Source organism: Podarcis liolepis (assembly GCF_965112155.1).
Source record: "Podarcis liolepis genome assembly, chromosome: 5".
Lineage (NCBI taxonomy): Eukaryota > Metazoa > Chordata > Lepidosauria > Squamata > Lacertidae > Podarcis > Podarcis liolepis.
Window position 1 is genome coordinate 28,745,840 of NC_139556.1, and position 22,109 is coordinate 28,767,948.

Sequence of the window (22,109 nt, forward strand, 5' to 3'; positions counted from 1 at the left end):
CAGTAGGTACAGATATCTTCAGGTGGGGGATCTAATATGTTTGAAAGTCCTCCCCTCATATAAATCTTTCCACCTAGCATATTAGGGAGAAAGGTTTTAGCCCAGGGAGATCTAATTTTCTATATGTACAGGGTTTCTTTTATGTAGAGTTCAGTCCCTCATTTGCTGTCTAAAGTAGTACAATCCAGTAAGAGCTGTGTCATGTGAGTCTGCTGATCATATTGGTCAGATCTAAGGAACTAATGTCATGTAAATGTTTTGGGGGGGTTACTTTAATTTTACAATACTGCTTAGCTATTTTTAACATTGGCTCTATTATGGCACTTTTTTATTGTTTTTCTGTTGTATTTTTTACGTGCCAAGAACTTGTGAGGTTTTTAAATATTAAACAGTTTAGAAAAGCTTTTAAATCAATGAATTAAATCAATAGAGAATGTCTAATGTTCTCAGATCAGAGGTTGCTCATTGTATGTTTAAATAACGAGAGTGCAAATAGTTGAAGCACAATGTCTCAAAATCTGCTGTTTTCATCAGGTTATTAACATAACATTTCTGTATCTGAGTCATATCTTGGGACAGCAAACCCTGTGCTGTGTTTTAAAGAATCTCTCACTGATCCCCAAGAGGACATTCTTGTCAGAGTAATGCAACTGGAATCTTCAGAAAAATCATGAACCAGATGAATTTCGTCAGTGTTTGAAAATGTGCCGCACAGTAAGTTTACAAGGCTCTGTCACTCCAGCTGCAGTGCTAACTAGTGGGTGGGGGCTGCTGGTATTGATTCTCTATCCCTAAGAACTGCTATTTTAAATCCTTTAACTGGGATTTACAGATGCAAAGATAGACAGAGCCCCTGTATCTTTAAAAGGTGGAATTCCAACAGGTGCTGGGAGTTTCCCATCTTTGCATCCAAAACTCATTGGAAGCAGGCAAGTGCCTAAAAGCAGACAAAATATTTCCACAGAGAACAGTTGCCAACGCTGCCACTCTGCTTCACTTGACTCTAGCAAGCTAAGACTCAATCTAGACAAGCCAGGTGCCTTTTGTCAGCACTGATGCTGATCTTGAGATTAAACACACACCTTGTTATGATAGGGAAGCACTCTTGTTGGAAGTTCAAGCCAGTTCAAAGGTTGGAAGTGCTCCGGAACCCAGCTTTGCTCCCAAAGTAGGCAGGTAGCTGCTATGGTCAGAACAAGTCCAGACCACTGGCGAGGGCTGCTTGTTCCTGCTGGTTCGTTGCTGATCCTGTTGTTCATTTCAGCTAAGACTTGAGTTAAAGCTTTGAGAAGTCATTCCTTCAAAAAAGCAGGACTGTAAACAAATTTTGCAGTTTTCCTCCACTGACAAAGTTCCAGAAGTTTCTCTGTCAAATTGTTGCCACTCCAGTTATTGAAAACAGAACAATCTGCTAAATGTTATTTTGGGAAATGTGTGACTCCATTCTCACTGCAGAGAAACCATGACTGAAGGTGCATTGACTGGTTTTGTACATGCTAGTATGATCTATAGCAACCTAGAGTGTGGTTTCCATTGGGGCACCAATCACAGGGCTTGTATTTACATATCTATCCTTTTCCTTTTCCTCCACCACATGTGTACTACAAGCTCTCAGTAAAACTTGAAATGCTTAATCCATTCATTCAGCTATTTGGAATGTATAAGCCACATGTGATTTAATATAAATAGGTATTAACTATATTGTATGTTCTGGATAGGTATAGTCAACTATTCAAGGGCAGCTTGTAAAAGGACATCAAATTAAATATTTGATGTTAGTTTTTTTTCAGAAAATAATGTGTTCAGGACACAGGATAAGCTAAGTCAAGCTATTTTCCACAGTTTTTAGAGCTTATCAGAGGCAGTTCTCCTCACCACTACTTCTAATAAGAAGCTCTCCGTGGGATACAGGGAAGGCTTCAGTCATTTTCATGCCCGAAGCAAATGTTTAAATTACAACCCTCTCTTTGCATCCTTTTAATACTATAGAAAAAGAGGTTCGAGACCATTAGGAAACATCCCCAACCATTATACAACATTAAGGTTCTCGTGTTAAAAGTTCCCAGCTATTCATCAGTTTGCCTACTCACATTGATAGGCCTGTTCACAGTATAAACAACAACATGCATTGCTTTCTCAGGAGCGGAAACAGATTTTGTCTTAGGGCTCATGTTTGAAAATCCTCCTCCACCACAGACCTCTCTAAATTGAAATATCCTTGCAGAGTTACAGTACTTATAAACATCCCAGATGATTCATTGAGGTCTTCAGATGCCAGAGTGCAATTATAATAGTAGGGGCAGGATGCGCCAGAAAGTTCTCCTGTGTAACCTTTGTAAGATTAATGGATGATATGCAAAAGCACAGAAATTTATTTCAATTTATAGCATTCCCCAATTCCAAAGGCTTGGAAGAGATAACAAAAGCAACACACCATTCTTGGAAAGCACATGATTTTCCTCAAAGAATCTTGGGAACGGTAATCCTGAGAACTTTGCCCCTACAGCTACATTCCCAGCACCCTTAACAGCTCCCAGGATTCTTTGGGAGTTGTGCTTTAATTGTACGGTGCATACACAGCCAACGTCAGCAAAGCATGATAGCGGTTTTTCTTCCAGTTTCAGTCAACTGAATCCTGACTCCCAATGGGAAAATCAGCAGCTGAATGCTTCCAAACAATGCCCAGGTCCAAGACTTCTGAGTCTGCAGTGGATAGGTATTCTATTATTGGGTGCAGACAGTAAGGACTTTTCATGCCCCTGCCTTTTTGCTGTCCCTCGTGCACAGATGCTGCCCTGAACACTGCTATCTTAAACACACTTATTACAGAGTGAACCCCGTTGAACGTAGTAGAGTTTACTTCTGGGTAAACATGTGTAGGGGACGCGGGTGGCACTGTGGGTAAAACCTCAGTGCCTAGGACTTGCCGATCGTATGGTCGGCGGTTCGAATCCCCGCGGCGGGGTGAGCTCCTGTCGTTCGGGCCCAGCTCCTGCCCACCTAGCAGTTCGAAAGCACTTAAGTGCAAGTAGATAAATAGGGACCACTTTATAGCGGGAAGGTAAACGGCGTTTCCGTGTGCTGTGCTGGTGCTGGCTCACCAGCTGCAGCTTCATCACGCTGGCCACGTGACCCGGAAGTGTCTTCGGATGGCGCCGGCTCACGGCCTCTAGAGCGAGATGAGCATGCAACCCTAGAGTCGGACACGACTGGCCCATACGGGCAGGGGTACCTTTACCTTTAAACATGTGTAGAGATTGTTCTGTAAAGATTTGACATGTCAGGTACTATAGTGATAAGCGGTGGCTCACTCAACACCTTAATTTAATTAGAAACTGAGAGCAACGAAGCCAGCGGGGCAGAACCTCAAATGCAGGTGGTGAAAAATTCAGAACTCATCTGGCTGATTGTAGGTCTATGTTTTCCTTTCCTTTCCTTATGAAAGATCCAGGCAGCTAGTTCTGCTGTTCAGGCAATGGATGGGTCTGGAAGATTCTCTACCATGTCACGCATCAAGCTAAACACAGCTGATTATCCATGTATTCTGGTTGGCAGAACCATCCATCTATTTTTATAGCCATTGGCAGTCAGCAAAATGTTTATCAAGCCCCTTGTGGGACTAGGTCCATGGTTGGTGGACTGTGTAAAGCTTGGGCTAGCCGCAAGTTGAGCAGGACTAATAATATATGCCAACATTATCTGGAAATTGACCCCTCTCATGTTTTCATGTAGTAAGATGTGTTTCAAAGAGCTTTCCCTCTTAATATATGTATAGCTGCAGATCACAGCTTGTTAAGCCTAGGACATTTCAAACCCTTGGAATGTGGTTGATAAAAGCTTCTGTCTTCCTGACCTGATTATTTCATTCAAACTGTGAAAGATCCAATTAATAAAGAAGCATGCCCAAAAGAAATAAACCAGGAATTTGGGGATGGACACATATCAAACAAAAAAACCCCACCAACCTGCACTCAGCATTTTACTGGGGAATTTAATTACCCTCCAAACATTGTTCAAAAGTGTTTCACAACTGGATGCTGGCACATCTGCCTTCAAATCTTTACTAGTTCCCTTCCCACGCTTGTTTCGTCTCAAAGGTATTTTGGCTTGTTTTAATGCACTGCAGGGAAACGAGAAACATCTGAAGCCATTACTCCGTGCTGTGAAATACTTAGGGCTTATCAATGTTTAACACATAGGTATGAATAATGTATTTAATATATACATCTCTTCTAGCAAGTCCTCTAAAGAGATAGTTAGCTGCAACATCTACATCAATGCACATCCTTGTTCCAGTAGATAACAAGCAACTGGCAGCTTTCATTGAACTGATTACATTTGTGCTTTAGTTCTAACACAATGTATTGCCCAGAATGCTACATGTGCAGCTTATTTTCACATTCCTCCATTAGTCATTTTTCCAATATTTGGTATATAAGAACCTTGCTGTTGTTACATAAGGGAGCAGTTTTGGATAACGCTTGTGCACAGTTTTTGTAACAGAATCGCAAAGATACCACATTTACAAGTATTCCAGTCATTCTTTTTTCCAAACAAATCACAAATAAATAAAAATCATCTCCCTACCACCACTACGATGGAACAACTTCAAGATGTAATCAGGGGCAGATGCCCCATTGCACAGTTGCTCTGAGCTATGCCATTCAGCAATAGTCTTGTGCCCTATCCATTTCTTTGTTTCCCATCTCTTCTCTCTAAGAACCAACTCCAGTAATTTTAACCTTTCCTTTCCAAACAGCATTATCTTTACACCCATTCCTTCTTTATAGCATTATCAGAGGAGAGAGAGAGAGAGAGACTGGGGTGTGCGCTTCATAGATTTATGTTAACATTTCTAAACAGCTAAGCTTGTCTAATATTTATCCTTTATTGATGTGTGAAGTCAGGACTTTGATATAATTAGATTACCTACTCATGAACGCTGAATCAAATGTGAATTACTGATCCCAAGCCTAATATTTCTTTATCGTTACAATACAATACAAGCCTATTATCCATTTATTGTTACAAGAAGAAGAAGAAGAAGAGTTTGGATTTGATATCCCGCCTTTCACTCCCCTTCAGGAGTCTCAAAGCGGCTAACATTCTCCTTTCCCTTCCTCCCCCACAACAAACACTCTGTGAGGTGAGTGGGGCTGAGAGACTTCACAGAAGTGTGACTGGCCCAAGGTCACCCAGCAGCTGCATGTGGAGGAGCGGAGACACGAACCCGGTTTCCCAGATTACGTGACTACCGCTCTTAACCTCTACACCACACTGGCTCTCAAGGTCAAGCTTGGGCCGGTCACTGTCTCTCAGCTTAGCCTACCTCACAGGATTGTTGTGAGGATAAAATAGGGAGTGGGGAAGCCATGAGCTCCTGTCAGGAAAGATGATTTAGGAAACTTGACTTTTGTCACTGGCTGGCAAGAAGCAGCCCTAGGGACCTCTAAGACCTCATGTTGTTGCTTTGGGTTGACGCTGCATTAACATTTCTATGGCCTGCCTGTCCTTGTGTCTGCCCTAGTATGCATACCATACATTTGAAGCACATAACCCCCCCAAAAAAAGAATTATGGGAACTGTAGTTTTACCCCCACAGAACTACAATACCCTTAACAAGCAACAGCTCCTGGAATTCTTTGAAGAGCGTGTGTGCTTTAAATACCATATTTTTCTGTGTATAAGACTAGGGTTTTTTGTTTTTTTAACCAAAACAGGAGGTTTGAAATTGGGGCTTGTCTTATACACAGGTAGTGCTGAGGGGTGTTTTCTTAATTTGGATTCCCCCAAAATAGGGGAATCTTATATACGGAAAAATATGGTATATGGTGTGCAAGCAGCCATACTAACCCATCTGCTGAACTTGCATATTTGAAATAAGCAGATATTTTAAAAATGGAATGAGCTTCTTTCCTCCCTAGGAAACTGGCCCCATAAAAAGCATCTCTGGGAAGTGGGGAACACAAAACAACATGCCGCAGTCTCTATGTCTGAAAGTCGGCCCCTTTATTTACAGATCTTGGAGTGTCCAGCATGTTGGAAAAGTTGACTGCTCTTGACCGGCTCCTTCTCTCATGTTGAAAGTTTTCCATGTGTAAAATCACCAGTCGCCCTTCGGTGGTGCTCTAGGGAAATCGCAAGTGAGCCACAAGCCATAACGGTTTTGGAGTGATTTAATAACGTTGTTATAGAAGCATTTTGTTAATATTTTTTTGGAAAATCATAACCATGTGAAGTCCTTGGAAAGGGACCACCGACTCTGCTTGAGGGGAGGGCGAAAGGAAGTGAGTGAACGGCAAAAGCCAGCCTTGGCTGCGAGGTGAGGGCACGGCACCGAGGAATGGGCCAAGAAAGTGCAGCGGAGGACTTTGGCCCCACATCCTGCTGTTTCCATAGCAACCGGCACAGAAGGGGGACAACAAGCGAAGCAGGAGGAATTTTTTCAATATTTTTTTTTTACTGATGAAACTTATACCCCAGGCTGGGCCTTTCTTGTCAATCTTTCAAAACAAATTTAGTTCAGGAAGCTAAAATAAACCTCTGCGTTTCAAGTCGAACAGAAGGATGAGTGAGCCAGCGAAGAAGTTCCTGATCCAGAAGATTTCGAAATTGTCCTCAACTGTGCTGACGATCTGTCCGATTGGCAGTGTAAATATGGTAGCGGAGCGGATGACGTAGCGAGGCCAGAATTAATTCATCCTTCCCACCACTGTCCTCTTTCCAAAGTAGACAATCAGTGCTATTGGAGACAATTTTACCTCAGGCTTTTTCAGCCCAGGGAAATCCAGCACCTGTTGCAGACTTTCCAAGTGTCCCTATTTCCCAGGGACAGTTCCGGATTTACCGAAGCCGTCCTGGTTTCTGATTTGATAATATCCTGCTTTTCCTTAGGACATCCCTATTTTCATCAGGGAAATGTTGGAGGTATGCAACCTCTGAGCCAAGGAGATAAGTAAATATACAACCTTTGGAAGACATCTGAAGGCAGCCCTGTTTAGGGAAGCTTTATAATGTTTAATGTTTTATTATGTTTTTATATGTGTTGGAAACTGTGCAGAGTGGGTGGGAAATAATAATAATAATAATAATAATAATAATAATAATAATAATAATAATAGTTGTTATAGGACACCCCTATTTTCATCAGATAAATGTTGGAGGCTATTCTGATGCTGCACATCCTTCCTCTGGTGCAATTCCTTAAGGCCACCTTTGAATGTTAAAGGTAAATGTAAAGGGACCCCTGACCATTAGGTCCAGTTGCGGACAACCCTGGGGTTGCGGCGCTCATCTTGCTTTATTGGCCGAGGGAGCCGGCGTACGGCTTCTGGGTCATGTGGCCAGCATGACTAAGCCGCTTCTGGTGAACCAGAGCAGCATACGGAAACGCCGTTTACCTTCCCACCGGAGTGGTACCTATTTATCTACTTGCACTTTGATGTGCTTTCGAGCTGCTAGGTTGGCAGGAGCAGGGACTGAGCAACGGGAGCTCACCCCGTCACGGGGATTCAAACAGCCGACCTTCTGATCGGCAGGCTCTAGGCTCTGTGATTTAACCATAGCGCCACCCGCAGCAAAAAAAAAGACACTGGAGATGATGCTCTTCCAGTGTAGTGTTTGAAATGGGAACTCCATGCATTTCCACCCACAGTGTGCTGCCTCAGCTGAGGCCTGGCAGTGGTTCCTCAAGAGCTTAGGCCCAAGTCCTTCCAAGCCCTGCAGTCGGAGGCCTTGTTAATTGGAAATTCTGCAGATCAAACCTGCAGCATGTGGGTCCTAAGCTCCTCCCTCTCAAGTGCCACCAGGATCCTGCCATTGAATCAGTTCGAGGAATCCACATCTCTTGTTTGGTGGTGGCCCAAAAATGTAGAGTTAGCAGGTAAGCACACATAAACCATCAGTGATAGAGCAAGCGCTTGAAGCAATTAATAAGTAGAGGTGAAGGTCATGGACAATTGTCAGAGTTCCCTCAGCCGTGCCTCCATTATTGGTTATTTGACATTGCTCGACTTTTCCAGAAAGCTTCCAAAACATGAATGTAAAATTCTTTCCTTATCAAATCCCCCGTGTCTCCAGCCACCCACTGTAGCAGAAATGCAATCAGTTGCCTTTGTACTGATAACAAGGAGCTGAATAATAGGCCCATTATGATGGAAGAGTTCAACAACACTTTAGGTAACGCGATTATTTAGACATAATTGGCATTTCAGAACTATGACTCACAGGGGGCTATTTTAAAATGCTTGCAAACGAATGAAACTCACGAAGCCTAGTTACTAAGTGCAAGAATAGTAATGGGTGTGCATTTTTGTTGAATTTAGTTCTGCACACAGTGAGGCTGCTTAACTTCCATTGACTACAATAGGATTTAGGCCATTTTAACTAGGTGCAGAGTTGTAACCCTTGGCGTTGATTCATTTTATGCGTATGGGTCATCATCTTGGACAATCTGAAATCATGCCATTTGGCTGCCTAGTGGGGAAAAGGGAGACAGGCTTTAAATCCTCGGCTCCCTCTCACCAACAGCTGGCAGGTGCTATTTTCATTTTTCCTGCTAGGTTTTCTCACTGGGATTGTCAGTGTTTTTATTATTCTTGTTCTTATTCCTCTGTTTTATTGTCCTCTGCTTTTAAGAAACTTGCGACTGAAAAGTACATTGTATTTCTTTGCCCTGCAGAAGAAGACTAAATTACTGACAAGAACATGCAATCCCATGCAGAGAGAAATCATGAATGCAGCAGCTTCCATTTGGTGCCTGTCCAGTTAGTGATAGGTGCACAAAACCTTCATCGTTAGGGATGTGGGAGAAATCTGAATCAGTTCACATTTAAAGGTGAACCTAACTAATCCACACTTTCCTAAAAAATTGCGTGAAACAAAATACAGACAGCCTTTGAAATTCAAGCTTGTCTGAATTTTGCAATGCAGTTATTTAGCCAAGTAATGAATTGATGCTTTTGAATTATGGTGCTGGAGGAGACTCTTGAGAGTCCCATGGACTGCAAGAAGATCAAACCTATCCATTCTGAAGGAAATCAACCCTGAGTGCTCACTGGAAGGACAGATCCTGAAGCTGAGGCTCCAATACTTTGGCCACCTCATGAGAAGAGAAGACTCCCTGGAAAAGACCCTGATGTTGGGAAAGACTGAGGGCACAAGGAGAAGGGGATGACAGAGGATGAGGTGGTTGGACAGTGTTCTCGAAGCTACTAACATGAGTTTGACCAAACTGCGGGAGGCAGTGGAAGACAGGAGTGCCTGGCGTGTTCTGGTCCATGGGGTCACGAAGAGTCGGACACGATTAAACAACAACAACAATGTGTACCAAAAAAAGGTATGCAATCTTTTGGAGAAAATAAAATATGAAAATGCATTATATTGAGGAAATTGCATTGCAAAAATGTGTATATTAGGCAAAATTGCACAGAAACTGGTTTATATGAGGAGAAACTCACACTAAAAGACTGCTGGATTTTCATGAGAACTTTAAAAAAACAGCAGCTTTAGTGAGGCAATTGAGATTGTGGTAAAAAAAAAATCAGGAAGGAAGGATTAAATGCTGTGCTTCCTCAGCACTATTTTCCTAGGACTCCTGCACCACACACCTAGTTTGGTCCTCAGAGAGCTGACAGAGACATGGAGCAGGAAGGGTAGAGAGGCAGGGGGATAGCTGTGGCCTTTTGCAGCAATGCTCCTAAAATGAGGGAATGCAGAGGACTTGGGCATTTTCTAAGGGCCAGCAGCCCCATATTCAAATCAGAAGGCTTGGATTCTTCTGCAATTCCACCCACAGCACAGTGCAAAAGCTAGAATGAGGATGGCCTACTTTGTACGTGGACCATTTAAAAAAAAAAAACATTTTCCTCCAGCGGCTTGTGTCTCCAATTTTACCACCAGTCGTTGCATTGCCAGCTGCTCCCCCAACCTCTGCCCTTCCCGTCAACATTGCCAATGTGTTTTTGTTTCTCTGGTGCCCTTGCATGCAGCTGGGAGCTCAGAACAGTCATTTTGATCATCCCTCCTCAGATGTCTCTCCTAACCTCACCACCAGCTGTTTTCATCACCACTTACCGTCGCTTCTCCTTGTGATCTCCTTTGCCTCGCTGTGGCGTCTTGAGGCTTCAGAGGTCACCAGTTATTTGGAGCAGAGGAGAATATAATCTCCCATAGACAATGCCAGGAACTCATGTTGCTTTTCAGTTTAATGGTTGCTTAAAAAGCTTAGGGAGATAAAGCTGCAAAATCTCTCCAGATCAAGACCTATATTTTGAAAGGACGCCCACTTGAGAGAAACAGATATGACCAATGTAATTTTCATATTTCCAAGAGAAGATGCTGGCATAGTCTAAAGCCAGAGGTAGATTTTTATTTATTGTTTGTTTGTTTCTTAATAATATCTCCAGACTACCCTTCATTTTTAACTATCTCATGGTAGAATACAATAGGATAGCATTTCCAGATTAATGGACTAAACTACTTCAAACTGCAGGTAGATGTTTACATTTTCAATCCTCCATGTTAAAAACACACACACTGTAAATGAGGATAAAAACAGCAACAGCTGGTCTGGTTTTCTGTCTGCAGGACATTTATTTAATGCAGAGAAGAGATTATAGAATCATAGAATCATAGAGTTGGAAGAGACCACAAGGGCCATCGAGTCCAACCCCCTGCCAAGCAGGAAACACCATCAGAGCACTCCTAACATATGGTTGTCAAGCCTCTGCTTAAAGACCTCCAAAGAAGGAGACTACACCACACTCCTTGGCAGCAAATTCCACTGTCAAACAGCTCTTACTGTCAGGAAGTTCTTCCTAATGTTTAGGTGGAATCTTCTTTCTTGTAGTTTGGATCCATTGCTCCGTGCCCGCTTCTCTGGAGCAGCAGAAAACAACCTTTCTCCCTCCTCTATATGACATCCTTTTATATATTTGAACATGGCTATCATATCACCCCTTAACCTCCTCTTCTCCAGGCTAAACATGCCCAGCTCCCTTAGCCGTTCCTCATAAGGCATCGTTTCCAGGCCTTTGACCATTTTGGTTGCCCTCCTCTGGACACGTTCCAGTTTGTCAGTGTCCTTCTTGAACTGTGGTGCCCAGAACTGGACACAGTACTCCAGGTGAGGTCTGACCAGAGCAGAATACAGTGGCACTATTACTTCCCTTCATCTAGATGCTATACTCCTATTGATGAGGCCCAGAATTGCATTGGCTTTTTTAGCTGCCGCGTCACACTGTTGGCTCATGTCAAGTTTGTGGTCAACCAAGACTCCTAGATCCTTTTCACATGTACTGCTCTCAAGCCAGGTGTCACCCATCTTGTATTTGTGCCTCTCATTTTTTTTGCCCAAGTGCAATACTTTACATTTCTCCCTGTTAAAGTTCATCTTGTTTGTTTTGGCCCAGTTCTCTAATCTGTCAAGGTCGTTTTGAAGTGTGATCCTGTCCTCTGGGGTGTTAGCCACCCCTCCCAGTTTGGTGTCATCTGCAAATTTGATCAGGATGCTCTTGAGTCCATCATCCAAGTCATTGATAAAGATGTTGAATAAGACCGGGCCCAAGACAGAACCCTGTGACACCCCACTAGTCACTCTTCTCCAGGATGAAGAGGAACCATTGATGAGCACCCTTTGGGTTCGGTCAGTCAGCCAGTTACAAATCCACTGAGTGGTAGCATAGTCAAGACCGCATTTTACCAGCTTCTTTACAAGAATATCATGGGGCACCTTGTCAGATGCCTTGCTGAAATCAAGGTAGGCTACATCCACTGCATTCCCTTCATCTACCAGGCATGTAATTCTGTCAAAAAACGAGATCAGGTTAGTCTGACATGACTCATTTTTCAGAAATCCATGCTGACTATTGGTGATCACAGCATTCCTTTCTAGGTGCTCACAGACTGTTTGCTTAATGATCTGCTCCAGAATCTTCCCTGGTATTGATGTCAGACTGACTGGGCGATAATTATTTGGGTCCTCTCTTTTCCCATTTTTGAAAATAGGGACAACATTTGCCCTCCTCCAGTCTGCTGGGACTTTGCCTGTTCTCCAGGAATTCTCAAAGATGACTGCCAGTGGTTCTGGCAGATGTGATCTCAGAAATCAGAATGCCCCACCTATAGCCTGAAGTGGTGTGATCTTTTCTACCACCTCATCATTCCCTCTATGTCCAGAGTTTGGAAATAAATGTAGATTCTTATGAAGCCAAAAACAGCATCAGCTATGGATTGGATGGCAGTATCAGCAAGTTTAAGTGAAAGGTTTGCAAAAGAACAAAATACTTTAGAAAATAAGGGGAGAATGTCCAAAACAACCCAGTGATGACTGAGCATGTTCATTGGCCACAGAATGAGCTGACTATTGGGGAAAGGGAGAATGGAAAACCTGGCGGGAGGGGAAATGGAATGAAGCATAATGGAGAAAGGTGTGGCTAGCTGACTAGAACACTGAACAGGAACACTTCATACTGTGCAGTATTATGCAGGTTAGGACTGGCCTATGAAGGCCACTTCACCCACTATGTTTTTAGCCATTGCAGCTCATTATTGAGGATGCACCAGCAGTGCCACTGGTTTGGAGTGCAAAATGGCCCCCATACTTTCAGTGGTTAAAATAAATGTTTGCATGTTGCTGGTCCTCTTAGCAACAAATGTTAGAACCCATCCTTGGCTTTCCCTTGCCTTCTGTAAGTTGATGCTTAGCCAGGTGTACAAAACTTTGAGCACTGAATTTGATGAGGGCCCGGTAATAATTAGGCATGCTTACACACACACACACACACACACACACACACACACACATACCCCTACCTCTCTGGCCATCATTCTCAGAAGCAATCTCAAAGCCATTAGCCAGGGCCTCCCTGTGCAATGAGAACAGAAGGGGGAAGGGGGAGGGGATGGCAACCCCTTTGACAAATCAGATGTCCCGCTTGAAGAACAATGTCAGGCCTTGAAATAGTTAAAGGGTGGAGTTGTGGTAGCCTGCTCCTCACCATTCTGCACATTCATGGGCATGAAAAACAAACCCCGGCATCCAGCATCCAACACAGCTTACTCGCTGCCTCCTGGCTCAGGAAAACTGGCAAGAGAATTAACCAGAACATTCTGAAAAGTAACTAAGGAACAGAAATATCTATTTCCTTGAATTCATCAATCACAGAAACGACTGAAAATTCCATACTGAATAAACGATGCTAAATATTTGCATGGGCAAACTGACTGAAAGAAAGAAATGTGAAGTGATCTATATATTTTTCCTGAACTTAATCCAGCTAAGAAGAAGTTTTAAGGTTAAGAAAATGAGATGCGATCGGTGGTCGTTTCTTTTTTCCTTATGGACTCCTGCTTTTTGTGAAAGTTATTATATTTTGGTATGTATGAGAGACATCCAGAAAATCATGAATGGATTATTTCTAGTCCCTAAATGTTCACTTAAGCAACCAACAACTTTAGGGGTTAAGTACTTCAGGTTTCCTCAGTGTTCTTAGCAAAATAAATGATTGACATGACACAACTGCATTCCGTGTCCTCCTGCACTACTTCAAATTCACTGGCTGCCATGTTACCAGGTAAATAATGGGGTCTGGGCAGGGAGAGATGTTGGGTGGCAGCAGCTATGGATTTCCCATCTTGGGTAGACCAGTCCTTCAATAGCAAAGAACAACCTACTGGCCCATCTAATTATTTTAGTTCTCTCATTATTGTACTGTAGCTCAACGTTAATCAACAGGCCATCACACTAACATACTGAGATCAACACAAGGGTCTCAGAAGTCATGGGACATGGATGATAAAGGAAAGATGCACAACACTGGGTTTCCAATCCCTAAATATCTAGTAGACTGTTTGGTTGATCTCATGCTCATTCCAGTGGAGGCTGGACCATTGGTGCAAGTGGGGCACCAACCCCAACCTGCCTTACTTAGTCCAGCCCAGGGGGCGGTGGTGCTCCCTGCCAGCTTTCTCCTCTTTAGTTGCCATTGTAAAACTCAGCGGGGAGGAGGATGGGTGCAAAACCAAAATTAGTTGGCTCTTTGGCACCAGTTCCATCTACTGTTGGTTCCTCCGCCCCACCAACCACACTGGGCACCATCCACCTTATTCTGCCTGCTTGAAGGATCATGTGATCATTGTGATCTCTTGCTGATACAGCCTGCTTGAAAGAAGCTGTGACTTCATGCTGACATCATAATTAGTTGTGACCTCACACTGAAGCTGTCTCCCTGCAAAAGGCTGGCCACTGTGATCTTCGTGCTGATGCTGCCTGCTCAGATGCGAGAGCCTGTCCCTATATTTGGCCATCAAATGTGAATTTCTGAGTATGCACAATACTCATCCTAGACAAATCGTAACACTGCCAAGATTAGCTGCGCTCAGGAAAATGCTGAGGCATTGGTACATGTCTGATAGTTACCTTGTGTAAGGAAGACCCTGCGAAAAGAGCAACTCCAAAAGGCCTGTCAACTAGCATGTAGCTAGTTCGCATCTCCACTCCTCCACATGCAGCTGCTGGGTGACCTTGGGCTAGTCACACTTCTCTGAAGTCTCTCAGCCTCACTCACCTCACAGAGTGTTTGTTGTGGGGGAGGAAGGGAAAGGAGAATGTTAGCCGCTTTGAGACTCCTGAAGGGGAGTGAAAAAGCGGGATATCAAATCCAAAACTCTTCTTCTCTTCTTCTAGTTGTGGAAAACTGAACCCAAATGTCTTCCTAAACTTTCCTCCTGGAATTTAACATTCTTTCTGCTAAACAGTTTGCCTCTGCTTAATCATTAACACAGGATCCAGCTTCATTTTCGGAGGATTAAAGGGGACTTAACAAGAGTTGTGCATACTAGCAATGCGGGAAGCACATTTTTAAAATAAGTGAGACATACGAAGTTGCTTATCTGTAATTATTTGTTTATCATGACCTTCTTTCTGTAAATTGGTTTTTTGGGGTGGGGTTTCTCTGGAACTGTTTGCTTGTGCTTCTTTCCAAGCCAGCCTAATATATTACTTCCCCTAAGATATCGTGAGGCACTGAACTACATTCTTGCTTGAAATCCATATACATAACCTCCAATTCTTTTATTTCCATTTCTGCAGTTGCAGCTCTGTATGTTTTTTCTTATAAGTGAAGCCAAGTAAGTCTAGCAACCATAATCTTACTTATTTCTAATTTTTTTTGTCACCATATGATCTATACACTAACAGCAATCTGGACTATCTGTTTGCACATTCAGAATGGACTGGGAAGGAGAGCCAAGGGCATCTCTACCAAAGACTGTGAATTTCTTGCTTTGCCATAATAATAATAATTATGATGATGTCAGCTGACCCCCATCACTTTCCCGCACCCAAAAATACACCCTTTCTGGTGCTACTCAGTCAAGCTTGGAACTTCTCTGTTGAACATTGCAACCACTGGGTGTTGGGCAAGTCACCTCTGCATAGACCTGCCTCACTGCTAGGCAGAGGGTGATGGCTGCGTCAAGCAATGAATGCAAGCATGCCTAGAAAGAGCTCGGATTTTCTGTAGTCGCAAAAACAACAGCAGTAGAAACAACATGCATGTGCCCCTTAAAACCAAATGGTAGTTTCTTTTCCAGATTAAACATCTAGTTTGGAAGCACCTTCAGATCCTTCCTTTGCCCCTTTAGCACCCACAACAAAATTCTGGTTCATTTCAGCTGCTGATACACGGCAAACATTTCTGCACATTGAATTTTGGTCTTCTCCTTCCCATTTGTAGTCGCAACATAAAGCAGAACTTAATATTGAAAACGGGATGGGCCCATAGCTGTAAACTTTTCCCTTTTCTTGCGAGGAATCCTATTCGGAATAAGGGAATTTCCCTTTAAAAAAGGGAAACATTGACAGCTATGGATGAGTCAAAGGGCTTTCCCTCCCCTCCCCACCTTTATATGCCATGCAGGTAGTGAAAGCCTATTTGCTGTCTTCATACTTACAAATTTATAAAACAGAGTTCTGCCCATATGGAAAAGGAGAATTTATCCATCAGGCAGAAAAGTGCTTAAACTCTTTAAAATGCATTGCCCTTGAGCAGAGCCACACAAAAAAGCATTAGAGTTCCCATCTGGCATGGCTCCAATGGCCGGCAAAGTTTCTGTTTAAATTCTCATCTGCTGCTATGGCCCTTGTGATGAGTTGTGGCTTCTGGTTTCCTGCCAGCTTCTGTCCTGCTTAGTGCTGTTTTGTCTTTCCACCCCACCATTTCTGCTTCCTTCCTGGCTATAAGTTTCGTTGTTTGCTTCCTGGGGCTGGAGTTGCCTTTGCTGTGGCTTTCCTGTATAGTCTGGAATCCTCCTAGACCAGGATTTCCCAAGCTGTTTTTGGACTACAGCTCCCATCATCCCTAGCCAGCTAGACCAGCAGTCGGGGTTGATGGAAAGTGTAGTCCAAAAAAAGCTGATGACCCAAGTTTGGGAAACCCTGTTCTAAACTAGCATCAGGGCTGGCCTCACCAGAAGGAAGAATGTGGTGACTTCAACAGATTGGGGGAATATGTCTCCTCACCCCACCTGCAACCTTCTGTGGAAGGGTGTGTCATGTGACCTCTGCTATTCCTCCATAATTAGCTAGCTGCCCTCAGGTGTGATGGAAGACACTCCCCTGTTGCCAGCATTTATGTAATATCCAGTCACCCATCCAGTCAGCTTTCCATATTATGTAGAAGGAGGAGGGGAGCGTCATCTTAGCCTTACCCCCAGGCTTCAAAATGTCTTGGGCCTAGTCAAGTGTAAAGAAAGATGCATAAAGAGGACTCACAAGCCCCTTCACTAGTCTACAAGCACACCTGAAAAGACAAGAGTGAAAACCAGTGAATTGAATTCAGCTGTCAGTTTGGTCTTTGTCTGCCTGCCTGCTCAAGATCCCCTGTTGCCTCCTCATCTTCCTTCAGCTGGGGAAGGAAGGTTAATTTTAATAGCTGACAGCTGGGTGGTTGGGTCAAGTGGAAGCTAAACCACTTCTTCCTTTCTTGTGGAGTCTGGCCTCTACCAAAGGAGAGAGACTATTGCCTGCTTCGCAGCAGACTAAAACACAGAGCATCTTGAGGTAAGCCTGATCCAGAATATGAAAGAAAGTAGTTGAGCCTCTACAAGGCACTTTGTTGATTTTCTCCAAATGGAGGAAGAGAAAATGAAGGCTTAGGTGTGGGCAGCGCATTTAGCAGGGAAAGGGATACGACCACCAGTTGAACCAGCGAATGGTTCTCTCAGGTGCATGTCTTGTCTTTTCACTGCAAGGGAAAGAACTGCAGCATCTCTTGAGGGTGATGGTGTCTCTCTTCACCCCAAGCACTGGTGGCTCAATGGAGCAGTATCTTTTATGAGGGTTAGCAGAGCAGTAGGGCTGGGTATATGTCAATTAGGTGTGGAGTTCTGGCACCATTTTCTCTGAGTCCTCTAGGACCACGTGAGTCCTTGTCATTTGTGTTAATATCCATTCATTTGTGTACTTTTCCACTTCACTAAGGCAGACTAAAATCCTTGCTTCACCCACAGACATGCCTTGGAAGGGAGAGGAGTTAGTGGAAACCGCCTTTTAACCCCTCTTTGAGCCAGTCTATGCATCCATGGTTTCCTCACATGGAGTGCTCAGAATGGCCTACTTGAATGTCACCTTCGTTCCACCATGCAGGCTTTGCTACTTAGAGTAGGCCTTGTTGACGCCAAGCTCACTAACTGCAGACTGGCTTCCTGTCCTACAGCACTTTGCGAGGACAGATGCCTATATATGCATGACAGACGAGCCGACTGTAATGCCAAGTATATCAACACTCCAAATAATGGAAAGTGCACCAAAGGCAAACACCGGGATGCCATATTTATTTTTTCTTGCAGGAGAATGGTGGCCATTTTGGGTGTCATGATCTTGTGCAATTTAATGCTGTGATTTCCCTCCCCCCCCAAAAAAATGTGGGTTTTTTTCAGGAATGATGCCCAAATAATGCATTTTGGGGTGCTGCGCAAGATCACAAACCCAATACAATGCTTTCTTAGAGGGAAATAACAGCATGAAATTGTGTGAGAAAAAACCGGATGTTCTAGTTTTTCCAGGACACTTGCCGGTTATTGAAAAGGCAGGTTTAGCTTATCAACAATATGCTCCTTAACTCATCTAGCATGGTCATCTTGGACCCATTGCTATTCCAAGGATGTACCAAATTGTGTGGGAGCCTTTTCTTCCTTCTCCTAAACCTTAGCCCGCCACTCCTTCCTTCAGGGCTGGGCCAGGCTACTTGGCTCACTTTTTCTCATTTTTAACAATTCAGAGGAAGCCCCAAGTCAGTTCGCTGAGGCTGGCCCACCTAGCATGGTCTATCCATCAGTGTTGGGCTGTTTCCCAAGCCAAGACGGTGGGCTCCTAAACAATATTTGTAAAGGGCGGGAATGAGAATTGGAGACAGGAATCAGTGCTAACGGGGTGGGGGGGGGAGAGAAGAGTATTAGGCAACGTCGTAGTGGGAGGTAACAGCCTACCACCCTCATTTTGGAAGGAAATGCTCCTCTGTTTGCTTCACTTGTTCTTTGGTATATGGCTGCAGTGGTATTTTTAATTGCTGTGTTTTCCTGACATTTATTTTCTGGTCTTGCCATCACTTCTGTTTTGCTCAGCTCTCTGTGTGGGTTCCTAACGTTGGATGCAGTTCCAGTGTTGGACTGCCAGCATTTAAATGCAGAATCAAACAGAGATACAAATGCTGTTTTACCAAGTCATAACTCCTGAAGGCATAAAGCTTTATGACGGTTAGCCAAGCACTTGGCTGTGGGGTGGTTTTACCCTTCAGTATTTCCCAAGTGCCTAGATGAATTTCTTTATAAGTGTCCATTTGAAAATACAGGATTACTTTAAAAGCCACTTTCTGAATTCTCGATCTGCTTTCTGTCAGCCTTAGCCATTTGCAAGGCTTTGGGAGGAGAATATTTTGTGTTACCTTTGGCCCTGCGGACCTTTGCGGAAGATACTGTATATAAGCAAATGTTTCAGTTCAATGTGGTGAAGAGCGTGTGCATGAAACAAGGATGTGGGAGCTGCTGATGGCTTTTTGAAATAAAAAATCAAAAATCCTATAATTGGCAGAATACTCACAACAGGCCAATGAGGATTGGCAATTTAGAACAGAAATGGACACAGGGTAGATCTGGGTCTACTGATAGATCTCTAGGTGATTTGCAGTAGATTGACAAGGATTTCTGGCTCCTAATTGTTTAACAAAATCTGTCTCTCTCTCTCACACACACACACATGATACTGATGAAGAAAACACAGTAACCAGGAGTGGATTTTTATGTGGAAGGGCTATATCTTCTGTCCAGTTCTGATACCCAGAATTAACAAATTCTGAGCCCAGGAAATTATTTTAAGTGTAACTTTTTTGCATCTGCCCCCGGTTGATGGAACTTGAGGCAATATTATTATTATTATTATTATTATTATTATTATTATTATTATTATTAATAATAATAATAGGATCCTGCAAGTGTGAAGTCTGCCCACCATGTTGTAGAAGGACTTGTGGTGTACAGGCTAACCTATGACTTGGAGAACTTGCAATTGTTCTCTACTGCAGAACCCACACTACGGAAATTCCTTCTCAGAGAGGTTTGATTTTAATGTATGACTTCGATTTTAGTCATCCGGACAGCTTGGCATTGTGTTTGTTACACATTTTATCATTTCGTTGTGTTAGAGAGAGTTTATAAAGAAAAGGGGTGCACATATTTTGAAATATATAAGCAATGCTGAAAGGTATGGGGTATCAGTGTCTTCGTTTCAAATCAGACCAGACTCAATTACAGTGGTACCTCGGGTTACAGGCGCTTCAGGTTACAGACGCTTCAGGTTACAGACTCCGCTAACCCAGAAATAGTACCTCGGGTTAAGAAGTTTGCTTCAGGATGAGAACAGAAATCGCGCAGTGGCAGTGCGGCAGCAGGAGGCCCCATTAGCTAAAGTGGTGCTTCAGGTTAAGAACAGTTTCAGGTTAAGAACGGACCTCCGGAACGAATTAAGTTCTTAGCCCGAGATACCACTGTATTTCCATTGAAAAGGATAAGGTTTTTAGACCTGCTTGAAAAGAAAGAGATGGCATTGGCATTGCCTAAGAGCACCATGTTTTCTTTCTTTCTTTCTTTCTTTCTTTCTTTCTTTCTTTCTTTCTTTCTTTCTTTCTTTTTGTATACCAACCTGCATCCAGAGATCACGCAGCATAAAAATACAAAATGAAACAATTATATACCATTGGTCTTCCTGGCTGCTGCTCTGCCAGTCCCAGTCACCACTGACTATAATTCTGCCATGCTATTACGTTGTAAAGCACTATGCATAGTGGCGACATCAATAATATCTATCATGTATCTGAATCCTTTATTTCCAGCTGCCCTAAAAAAAACCACAAGTTTATCTGAAATGCTTACCAGTATCTTTCTATGTGGCTACCTACCTCTCCTATCATTCTATTAATTTTACTGCAAGAGGATTCCCCGAAAAATGCATATTTCCTGGTGCCATCCTTGAGGGTTTGGGACTGTTTAGTGTGTGTGTGTGTTTCTTTTTAAAAGAATTCTTTCGAAGTTTTGGGTAAGCTAAATCAATTGTGAGACTCCTCAGTTATTTATTATTGCTGCTGGCACGGTTTGAAACTATTTGAAATGGAGCCACATTTGGCTTCTTCTTCTTTTGCTCTGTGAGGAACGGAGAAGGGGAAAGGGGTGAGCCTTTGCCAAATGGAAGAGGATAAAACCAGAGTAATGATATGTTGAGATATATTGCAAAAAAAGGGGGGCTGGATCCTTCTACAGAAAATTGCATCTCTTAAGAGCATCCTTCCCCTTGAACTTGTTCCAGTGTAGATTTACTTTTGTTCATCTTTCTGACTTTGCTAAGAAGAGCAATACTTTAACTTGCATGCTGGAGCTTCCTGGAGCTAGAGAACAAGCAAAAATCAAAATTTAACTATGAACAAACCCAAACAAGGCTGGCTCTATGGACACTGAATCAATGCAACTAGGTGTGTAATCAGGGCTATTTGGTTTCCAGAGTCCTTTTTGCATACTTTTCCATGAGAAATCTCTAGCAGTGCCCTGTTGTGTTAGCTGTACATGCAAAAAGTAGGTGGCAAGCCAGAAAATAATGTTTTACCTCTCCCAACATGGTGTCCTGGCTCTCTGTTAATCCTACGTGGTGCCAAAGTGATAACTCATGTCCCCCAAGGTGTCCTGACAGCCTCACCAAACAGAAAGAGGGAACCAGACTAGTACACAAGGGATCCTAGAAGGAAGCCACAATGGTTCTTTGCTGAATATCTGTTTCCTGCGAATATCACTTCTTGGTTTGCATAAAGGGGGGCTGTGTTTCACAGTTCTGCTGATGCTAAAAAAAAATTGGGGAGTGTCTGTGAAAAGGCTCTTGTGTTTGGTGTGTTTTTTCATGTTGCAAGCTACCTTGAGCATGGTTTTAACCATGGAAAGGTGGCTTGCAAATAAAAGGATGTATGGATGTACCAGTGTTAGAAACTGAGATATGAAAGCTAGGAGCTAAATGTCACCTTAAGCCATAACTGTCAAGTGTCCCTTATTAGGCGGGACAGTCCCTTATCCCAGCGCCATGTCCCGCTGCTGTCCTTTATTGATGAGGCTTCATTTGGCTGCTGGCTGGGCTTTCTGCCTTTGGCTCAGAGGGGCTCAGAAGTTGAACATACCTGTGCCCGGAAAATCCCTTATTTTGGCTGCTGATCCCTTATTTTCGAGGCTGCTGGTCCCTTATTTTCAAATCTGTAAGTTGACAGCTATGCCTTAAGCCTAGGTTATGGGCGCAATAACGGAATATCTAGGTGGACTTTTTTATAACAAGAAAACAAAGCTGAAAGTGAATGAACTGCAGCTAAAATCTTACGTTCATTTTTCACATGGCCTAGTCCTTCCCCTGCCCACCCATCCCCTAATATTCTTAAGAGGGTCTCTTCTCCAGCCTTCAGAGAGTAGTTGGAAGTGGGGAGGCAGAAAAAGGTCCTCCTTTCCTTCCACTCTTCAGTTTTAATCTGAAATCTTAGGCGCAGTACTGTACCCAGAGCTCAGAAGCAGCTCACACTAATGAAATT

At 43.2% G+C, this 22,109-nt stretch overlaps 2 long non-coding RNA genes across 2 annotated transcripts in view; both read right to left on the reverse strand.

The window, feature by feature from the left end:
* LOC310706682 overlaps positions 1-22,109 on the reverse strand; it is a 66,809-nt gene that overhangs the window by 17,120 nt on the left and 27,580 nt on the right. The gene's annotated exons all lie outside the window — the stretch shown is intronic.
* Positions 12,836-15,441, reverse strand: LOC310706730. Its single transcript, XR_014526123.1, has 3 exons — positions 15,355-15,441; positions 14,420-14,567; positions 12,836-13,084 (listed from the first exon to the last, which is right to left on the reverse strand). It is a non-coding gene; the product is annotated as an uncharacterized lncRNA (long non-coding RNA).